This window comes from Chrysemys picta, unplaced genomic scaffold, assembly GCF_011386835.1.
Source record: "Chrysemys picta bellii isolate R12L10 unplaced genomic scaffold, ASM1138683v2 scaf2191, whole genome shotgun sequence".
Classification (NCBI taxonomy): domain Eukaryota; kingdom Metazoa; phylum Chordata; order Testudines; family Emydidae; genus Chrysemys; species Chrysemys picta.
Window position 1 is genome coordinate 1 of NW_027054895.1, and position 9,466 is coordinate 9,466.

Below are 9,466 nucleotides of genomic sequence, written 5' to 3' on the forward strand. Positions count from 1 at the left end.
TAACACGGCTGCTACTCTGAAAACTGCACAGACAGTGTGTGGAGCGGACCTGCTGCTGCTGCGGGCGTGTGGCAGTTCAGCTGGAGTCGGATCTGCACCCCCGAGTGTGTCACACAGGGTCCTGCCACCACAGCCAGTCTCTGCTTCCTAACGTGGCAGCTGCTGTCATCCACTTGCTGTGTTCTCTCTTCTAACTCTCTAGGCAGGAAGCCTCACATGCAGCAGCATTCATTTACCTCTCTGTTTCTTAGTGATTGTTGAGTCGAAAGGGGTTTACTAAGTCACAGAAAACTCATGCTTTTTTGCTGTATGCCTCTTAAGGGTGATAGATGTGACTTCTGTAAGGGCTGCCTTTACAGGTTAGGAAGGAGTAAAAGATGAATGGCACTAGATCTTTCAACTTTTTGTGGGCAGTGTGTTTGGGGACTTTTTCCCCTATCAAAGGACAAGTGCTGCTTTTTTATTTTTTAAAGGTTTAGCCCCAGTGAAAGGAATCTGGGAATTTCTATACGCCTGTTTGTTCATAGAACTGGTAAATCGTGGGTTGTGGCTTTTCCAGACAGCTTGATGCTGTGCTGTTAAATGACTTCAGTGCTAACTAGTCAGTTCATATTAGGTTGACAAATTAAGCAGAATCTTCTTTATTTCTAGATTATAGTGTGCAGGGATGGTAAGCTCTGTGATTCTGCTTAGATGCCAATGTTTTCAAAATGAACATAGGAACTCTTTATTTCATTTTGGTTTTGTACTGCTTTATTTTACAAATTAAAGGAACCTTGTTATTTGGTGCTGTTTTTAAAAGCTGGCATATAATATGATGGAGTATTCATTCTATAAGTTAGCTACCAGAGGGTGTTTATAGTGACAATAGTACTTTGAGCAGTCAAAAAAGTATTAAAGCATTTTAAAATGAGAGAGAATCAGAGGATAGTTCAAAGATTTCTCCTAAAATAGATGCTACAACAAACATGATCTTGGTCCAGAAGGGACCATTCTGATCATCTAGTCTGACTTGGTGCAGTTCTTTGGCTAGTACAATGCAGGAAGTCCATAATTTCTGTTGAAGCTATAGCATAACATGGTCTCAGACCAATGGTCCATTTAACGTAAGACTGGCCGTACTGGGTCAGACCAAAGGTCCATCCAGCCCAGTATCCTGTCTACCAACAGTGGCCAATGCCAGGTACCCCAGAGTGAGTGAACCTAACAGGTAATGATCAGAGGGATAAATACAAGGGAGGGAGAGGAATTATTCCAGCTTAGTACTAATGTGGACACGAGAACGAATGGATATAAACTGGCCGTGGGGAAGTTCAGGCTTGAAATTAGACGAAGGTTTCTGACCGTCAGAGGGGTGAAATATTGGAACGGCCTTCCGAGGGAAATGGTGGGGGCGACGGACCTGTCTGGTTTTAAGATTAAGTTAGATAAATTTATGGAGGGAATGGTTTAATGGTAAAACATAGTAGCCAAGGAAAACCAAGCAATGGTACGTAAATAGTATAATGGCCAACAGGGGTCAGGCTAGAGACTCTTGCCTACATGCTCGGGGTCTTACTGATCGCCATATTTGGGGTCGGGAAGGAATTTTCCTCCAGGGTAGATTGGCTGAGCCTCTGGAGGTTTTTCGCCTTCCTCCGCAGCATGGGGCAGGGATCACTAGCAGGAGGGTCTCTGCCGATTGAAGTCACTGAAACACAGGATTGGGGACTTCAACGGCAGAGTCCAGGGAAGGGTTTTGTGGCCTGCAGCATGCAGGGGGTCAGACCAGATGAGCATAATGGTCCCTTCTGACCTTAAAGTCTATGAGTCTATGAGTCTAAGTGATCTCTCTCCTGCCATCTATCACCCCCCTCTGAAAAACAGAGGCTAGGGACACCAGTTCTTACCTATCCTAGCTAATAGCCATTAATGGACTTAACCTCCATGAATTTATCCAGTTCTCTTTTAAACCCTGTTATATTCTTAGCCTTCACAACCTCCTCAGGCAAGGAGTTCCACAGGTTGACTGTGTGCTGTGTGAAGAAGAAGTTTCTTTTATTTGTTTTAAACCTGCTGCCCACTAATTTCATTTGGTGGCCCCTAGTTCTTATAACCCAATAGTTAACCCAATATCCTGTCTTTTGACAGTGGCCAGTGTCAGATGCTACAGAAGGAATGAACAGAACAGGGCAGTTGCAAGTGATCCATCCCATCCTCCATTCCCAGCTCCTAGAGGTTGGAGGTTTAAGGACACCCGGAGCACGGGGTTCTGTCCATGACCATATAGGCTAATACCCATTGATGGACCTATCCTCCTGAACTTGCCTGATCCTTTTTGGAGCCCAGTTAGACTTTTGGCCTTCAGAGCATCCCCTGGCAATGAGTTATACAGATGGAGTGTGCACCGTATGAAAAAGTATTTTCTCTTGTTTAAAACCTGCTGACTATTAATTGGATTGGGTGACCCCTGGTTCTTTTGTTGTGTGAAGGGATAAATAACACTTTCTTATTCACTTTCTCCATATTATTCATAATTTTATAGACCTCTATCATATCTCCCATAGAATCATAGAACTGGAAGGGACCTTGAGAGGTCATCTAGTCCAGTCCCCTTCACTCGTGGCAGGACTAAGTATTATCTAGACCCTTCCAGACAGGTGTTTGTCTAACCTGCTCCTAAAAATCTCCATTGATGGAGATTCCTCAGCCTCCCTAGGCAATTTATTCCCAGGCTTAACCACCCTGACAGGCAGCTTTTCCTAAAGTCCAACCTAAACGTCCCTTGCTGCAATTTGAGCCCATTGCTTCTTGTCCTATCAGAGTTAAGGAGAACAGTCTTTCTCCCTCCTCCTCATAACAACCTTTTATGTACTTGAAAACTGTTATCGGGTCCCCACTTAGTCTTCTCTTTTCCAGACTAAACAAACTGAATTTTTTCAGCCTTTCCTCATAGATCACATTTTCTAGACCTTTAATCATTTTTGTCGCTCTTCTCTGGACTCTCTCCAATTTGTCCACTTCCTTCCTGAAATGCGGCACCCAGAACTGGACACAATACTCCAGTTGAGGCCTAATCAGTGCAGAGTAGAATGGAAGAATTACTTCTCGTGTCTTGCTTACAACACTGCTGCGGAGACAGAGATGGGTAAACTACAGGCAACCTCCAGCCGCGGGACCATCCTGCCTGGCCCTTGAGCCCCCAGCCCCTCTCCCGCACTTTAGCTCACCGTGCAGTCAGTACTCGGGGCGGCCGGGCTGCAAGCTCCCCATAGGAATGTGCTACTTAGGGAGCACCAGGACTGGCAGCCGTAAGTAGTACACCATAAGTACACATTTCTACGAGGAGCAATTTAATATATTACACCTAGGTAGGGAAGGCTGTGCCTCCCCAAACAGCCTGCCCCCGCACACTAACTGCCCCCCTCATAATACCCGACCCATCCAACCCCACAGCTCCTTATCCCCTGACTGCCCCCTCCTGTCCCCTGACTGTCCCAACCCCTATCCACATCCCTGCCCCGACAGGTCCCCCTGAGACTCCCACGCCTATCCAACCACTCGCTGCTCCTTGTCCCCTTACTGCCCCCCAGGACTGCCTGCCCCTTATCCAACCCCCCAGCTCCCTGCCCCCTTACCATGCCGCTCAGAGTACCAGGACTGGCAGCCATAAGTAATACACTGTAAGTAGCACATTCCTACGGGGAGCAATTTAGTACACTACACCAGCCCTTCATACAGTTTCGGAACCCCAGTGTGGCCTTCAGGCCAAGAAGTTTGCCCACCCCTGTGCTAAGACACCTCAGAATGGTGTTTGCTTTTTTTGCAATAGAGTTACACTATTGACTCATATTGAGCTTGTGGGTCTCCAACTGCCAGATTTCTTTCTGTAATACTCCTTCCTAGGCAGTCGTTTCCCGTTTTGTATGTGTGCAACTGATTGTTCCTTCCAAAATGGAGTCCTTTGCATTTGTCCTTATTGAATTTCATCCTATTTACTTCAGATCGTTTGGATTTTAATCCTATCCTCCAAAGCACTTGCAACCCTCCCAGCTTGGTATTGTCTGCAAATGTTATAAGTGTACTCTCTATGCCATTATCTAAATCATTAATGAAGATATTGAACAGAACCGGACCCAGAACTGATCCCCGTGGGACTCCACTCGTTCTGCCCTTCCAGCATGACTGTGAACCACTCATAACTACTCTCTGGGAATGGTTTTCCAACCAGTTTTGCACTCACCTTATAGTAACTCAATCTAGCTTGCATTTCCCTTGTTTGTTTATGAAAAGGTCATATGAGACAGTATCAAAAGCTTCTACCGCTTCCCCCCTCCCACAAGGCTTGTTACCCTGTCAAAGAAAGTTATCAGGTTGATGTGACATGATTTGTTTTTGACAATCCATGATGACTGTTACTTATCACTTTATCTTCTAGCTGTTTTCAAATTGATTGCTTAATTATTTGCTCCATTATCTTTCTTGGTTCAGCAGTTAAGCTGACGGGTCTGTAATTCCCGGGTTGTCTTTATTTCCCTTTTTATAGATTGGCACTATATATGCCCCTTTCCAGTCATCTGGAATCTCTCTCGTCTTAATAGCTAATGGCTCAGATATCTCCTCAGTCAGCTCCTTAAGTATTCTAGGATGCGTGTCATCAGGCCCTGCAAAAAGAACAGGAGTACTTGTGGCACCTTAGAGACTAACATATTTATTAGAGCATAAGCTTTCGTGGACTACAGCCCACTTCTGTCATCAGACCCTGGTGACTTGAAGACATCAAATTTGTCCAAGTAATTTTTAACTTGTTCTTTTCCTATTTTAGCCTCTTCTGATCCTACCTCATTTGCACTGGCATTCACTATGTTAGATGTCCAATCCCCACCAACCTTCTTGGTGAAAACTGAAACAAAGAAGTCATTAAGTACCTCTGCCATTTTCCCCATTTTCTGTTGTTATTCCCCCCCACCCCCCACCCCCCCACACACACACAATTGAGTAACGGGCCTACCTTGTCCTTGGTCTTCCTCTTGCTTCTAATGTATCTGTAGAATGTTTTCTTGTTCCCCTTTATGTCTCTAGGTAGTTAGATCTTGTTTTGTGCTTTGGCCTTTCTAATTTTGTCCCTACCTTGTGTTATTTATTTATATTCATCCTTTGTAATTTGACCTGGTTAAAAGATAGGAAACAAAGCGTAGTATAAATAATCAGTTTTCAGAATGGACAGAGGTAAATAGTGGTGTGCCCCAGGGGTAGTTTCTGGGACCAGTCTTATTCAACATATTCATAAATGATCTGGAAAAAGGGGTAAACTGTGAGGTGGCAAAATTTGCAGATGATACAAAATTACTAAAGATAGTTAAGACCCAGGCAGACTGCAAAGAGCTACAAAAGACTCTCTCAAAACTGGGTGACTGGGCAACAAAATGACAGATGAAATGTCATGTTGATAAATGCAAAGTAATGCACATTGGAAAGCATAATCCCAACTATACACATAAAATCATGGGGTCTAAACTAGCTGTTACCACTCAAAGAAAGAAAACTTGGAGTCATTGTGGATGTTTTTCAGAAAACATCCACTCAATGTGCAGCAGCAGTCAAAAAAGCGAACAGAATGCTGGGAATAATTAAGAAAGGGATAGATAATAGGATAGAAAATATCATGTTGCCTCTATATAAATTCAGTGTCCTATTTAGAATTGTGTTCATAATCAATATTGAAAGGTGGTACAGCTAGCAAATGATAAAAAGCCAAAATACAGGATATATTGTAGATCAGGGGTTCACAACCTTTTTCTTTCTGAAAAAGCCCACCCAACATGTTATAAAAACTCCATAGCCCCCATGTGCCACAGCAACTGTTTTTCTGCATATAAAAGCCAGGAACAACATTGGGGGTAGAAACAAGGCCATTGCCCAGTTCCCTGTGCCATAGTGGTCTCCCACCATACAAAGTTGCTTTGGCTTCAGCACCATGCAGTGGGGCTTTGGCTTTCTGTCCTGGACCCCCCAAGTCTAATGCTGGCCATGCTTTGAGGACCCCTGAAACCTCCTTGCGGCCCCCCTCAGGGGGCCCCAGACCCCTGTTTGAGAACCACTGTTGTAGATGTCTTATGTGTACAAACTGTAGATGTACTGTTCTTTTTCCTTCATTGGGGGAAATCAGACTCTTGAAAAGGGTACAGTAGTCTGGAAAGGTTGAGTCCCACTGCTCTACAGTGCTTCTTGCACCTTCTTCTGAAATATCTGGTACTGGCCACTGCCTCTCTAGTCTGTGGTGAACTTTTAGGAAAACAAGTAGCAAATGTTGCATGCTTCCAGTGACTGACACAATCTTTTTCTGAGTTCAGTAGCTTCCAAAAAATTTAAATTCCCAAGTTCAACCAAGGGAAAATAGTGCACACAAGCTCATGTGCTTTTTATTTCAAAGAGAGGGGGGATCCCTAAACCCATGTTCTGGGTCAATCAAGAGCAACAATACACTATGCTCTGAGCTATAGTGCCGCTCTTCTCTCTCCCACCTGCTTCTCGGATCTCCAGTGGCATTGCAGCCATTCGTTAGTGGTAAGTTTGGAACCACTGTCTGAATTCTATGGCTAAAGCTTGCTGCTCAAGCCTCACTCCTCCACTGCAAAAGAAATCTAACTTTTTTTTCTTCTGTTGCATATTAGCTCCTTGGGAATGTTCCACCTTTCTTTGTTATGACCATTGGTGTTTACGTTTATATTCACTGGTTTGCATACCGTTTGTTTGCAAATTACCAAGCATACTTCTAGGTGGTATATAAATGTAATTAACGGTATGATATCGTAGTGTAACTGTCTCTACACTGCAGGTCAACAAGTGGCCCTGGAAACTCAAGTAGTGCCTCTGGCGGTAACCGTCACCTTGAGCAGACACAATACCACGTAGATGAGGTATGGTTCTTGTATAGAGCAGCTTTACCATTCCTTTGACCTTGGGAAACCTGACAGAGGGAAGACACATGGAAGTGCTGTGTGGGCAAAGAGTAAATTTGTCTGCTTCAGTGTATGAACCAAACACTAGAATGTCTTCATCGTTTGTCCCTCTTGTGATCTGAACTATCATCTTGAGACTCGTTGCAGGAAACCTGTGATACTTCCCAGGTGTTGACCTGATCTTGCAAAGATGACTATCTTGTGAGCCAATGTGTTAACTGCATGACTCCAGTTGGTTTCTGACAGAGAATGAGCTTTGCTATGTGGAAATCCACAATTGCCAGGGGTTTCTAGTTCTATATTAAAACTACGGCAAACTTCCTGCATGAGCCAAAAGCCATCCTTGGCTGAGAGCCTCATTTCTTTCTGGCTGGATAGGGTAGCACATCACTTCCTTTTCAGAAGTCATAGGTGCTTTGTGTGTCAAAAGAAACATTGTACAGTAACTCCTCGCTTAACGTTGTAGTTATGTTCCTGAAAAATGCTACTTTATGCAAAACGATGTTAAGTGAATCCAGTTTCCCCATAAGAATTAATGTAAAAGGACGGGGGAGTTAGGTCCCAGAGAAATGTTTTTCGTCTGACAAGAAACTAAATTTTTGTGTGTGTATATATGTGTGTGTGTGTGTGTGTGTGTGTGTGTGTGTGTGTGTGTGTGAGAGAGAGAGAGATGTGCATTGTCCCTTTAAGTACACTCACCCCCACTCTAAGTACACTACCTTTTTAAGAAGATTGGCAAGTTGAGACAGCAGCTGCTTCCAGCAAGCTCCCTCTGTCCTGAGCCCTGTCATATCCCCCCTTGCTCTGTGGAGATAGGGTACAGGAGCAGGGGGGAGGGGGACACCCTGACATTAACATTCCTCTTCCCCACCACCCCCATCCCCCGCACAGCAAGCAGGAGGCTCCCGGGAGCAGCTCCAAGGCAGAGGGCAGAAGTAGCATATGGCAGTGGGGGAAGGGACAGCTGAACTCCCCGGCAATTGATAGCCTGCTGGGCGGCTGTCGCACAGGGAACTTAGGGAGGCTGCTGGTTTACCCTGGTTCCAAGCCCCATCAGCTAGCTCCAATAGGCTGCTCTTTCTGCAAGCAGTGGACAAAGCAGGTGGCTGCCAAACAACATTATAAGGGAGCATTGCGCAACTTTAAACGAGCGTGTTCTCTAATTGATTAGCAATGTAATAACGTTAACCGGGATGATGTTAAATGAGCAGTTACTGTATTGTTCAAATACCAGCGGTGGCTTCCATAACTGAGTTTTTCTTATACAGTGATGACCCTTTAACATGCTAGATTGTTAGTGGAATACTTTACTTTCAGTAGGAGTAAGTTTATAAACAAAGCTTCTGATATTGAAACCCCAAGGCAGGCATTGGGAATCTCCAATTCAATTACTTAGTTCCACAAATCTTTTAGCTAATATAAGAACCTAAATTCAGTATTGTCTACTCTTAATCAAAAAGGCAATATCTTCTGCTTTATTTAAAAACAAACGCTTGAATGATGTTAATGTTATAAAAGGTGTCTGTCAGGATATGCTGCATGCTTAAAGTGTTTGAGGAGATGAACATCTAACACATGAATAACTTATTGTGACTATTAAATCACTGTAGGTGATTGACATCATGCCGGTGAACGTGGACAAGGTTTTGGAACGAGATCAGAAGCTGTCAGAGTTGGATGATGCACTGCGGCGGAATTTGAGACCAGTGCTGCCAAGTTGAAAAGAAAGTATTGGTGGAAGAACTATAAGGTAACCATGACTTGAGTATTTCCAATGCAAATTAATGTCACTAAGAACTAGAAGTTGTTGAATACTACATAAAGGGAAAGAAATCCAGATAACTTTAACCATGAAAACATATGGCCAATTTCTGCAGCCTTTACTCATGGTGAATAGTATTTAAGATTACAACATACGGTCCTTAATGAGCATTTGGCTTAGTGAAGTAGATGAACTTTCCAAAAGTTGGATGGCCTGGCCAAGTTCCTTTACACAAAACGTTCTCCAGGCCAGAAATGTGGCTAAGGATAAATGAATGTACTAGTTTAAGGTGTTGGAGATCTAGGAGGAAGAAATTCAGTGCTATGGACTAAATGACGACAACACACACAGCAGCACAAAGAACCTTTAGTCTCTTACAGTCATGTGTGCTAATTACAGGAAGGCCTGGAAGCCTACTCTTTATTTGCTGAGAAGCCAAGACAGAGTGGAAAACATTAATTTGTAAGGCAGGGGAGTAGTAGTTGGGTCTAGAGAAGAAGCTTTTGCCCTCTTTTAAAAATATCTAAGTGAGTTGTTTGTACTAAATTATGTGCTTTTTTAAACAGATATGGGCAGTATTAATAGCATTTGTTCTCATTATCATCATCATCATCATTGGTAAGTGTTTAGCTAAAGCACTGTTTTGTCAGTAGGACTAGCGTACATGGGGCATAAGACTGTAAATCGAATGCAAAAAGTTGTTAATGTAACACACTCTGGTTGTGACTGCTAGTACATAGGTCATAATATTCAAAAGTTAAGG

General features: G+C 43.6%; 1 pseudogene; it reads left to right on the forward strand.

Annotated features, from left to right (window-relative positions):
* The first annotated feature begins 6,817 nt into the window (after positions 1-6,817).
* On the forward strand, positions 6,818-9,348 carry LOC135980200 (vesicle-associated membrane protein 3-like; annotated as a pseudogene).
* The last annotated feature ends 118 nt before the right edge of the window (positions 9,349-9,466 follow it).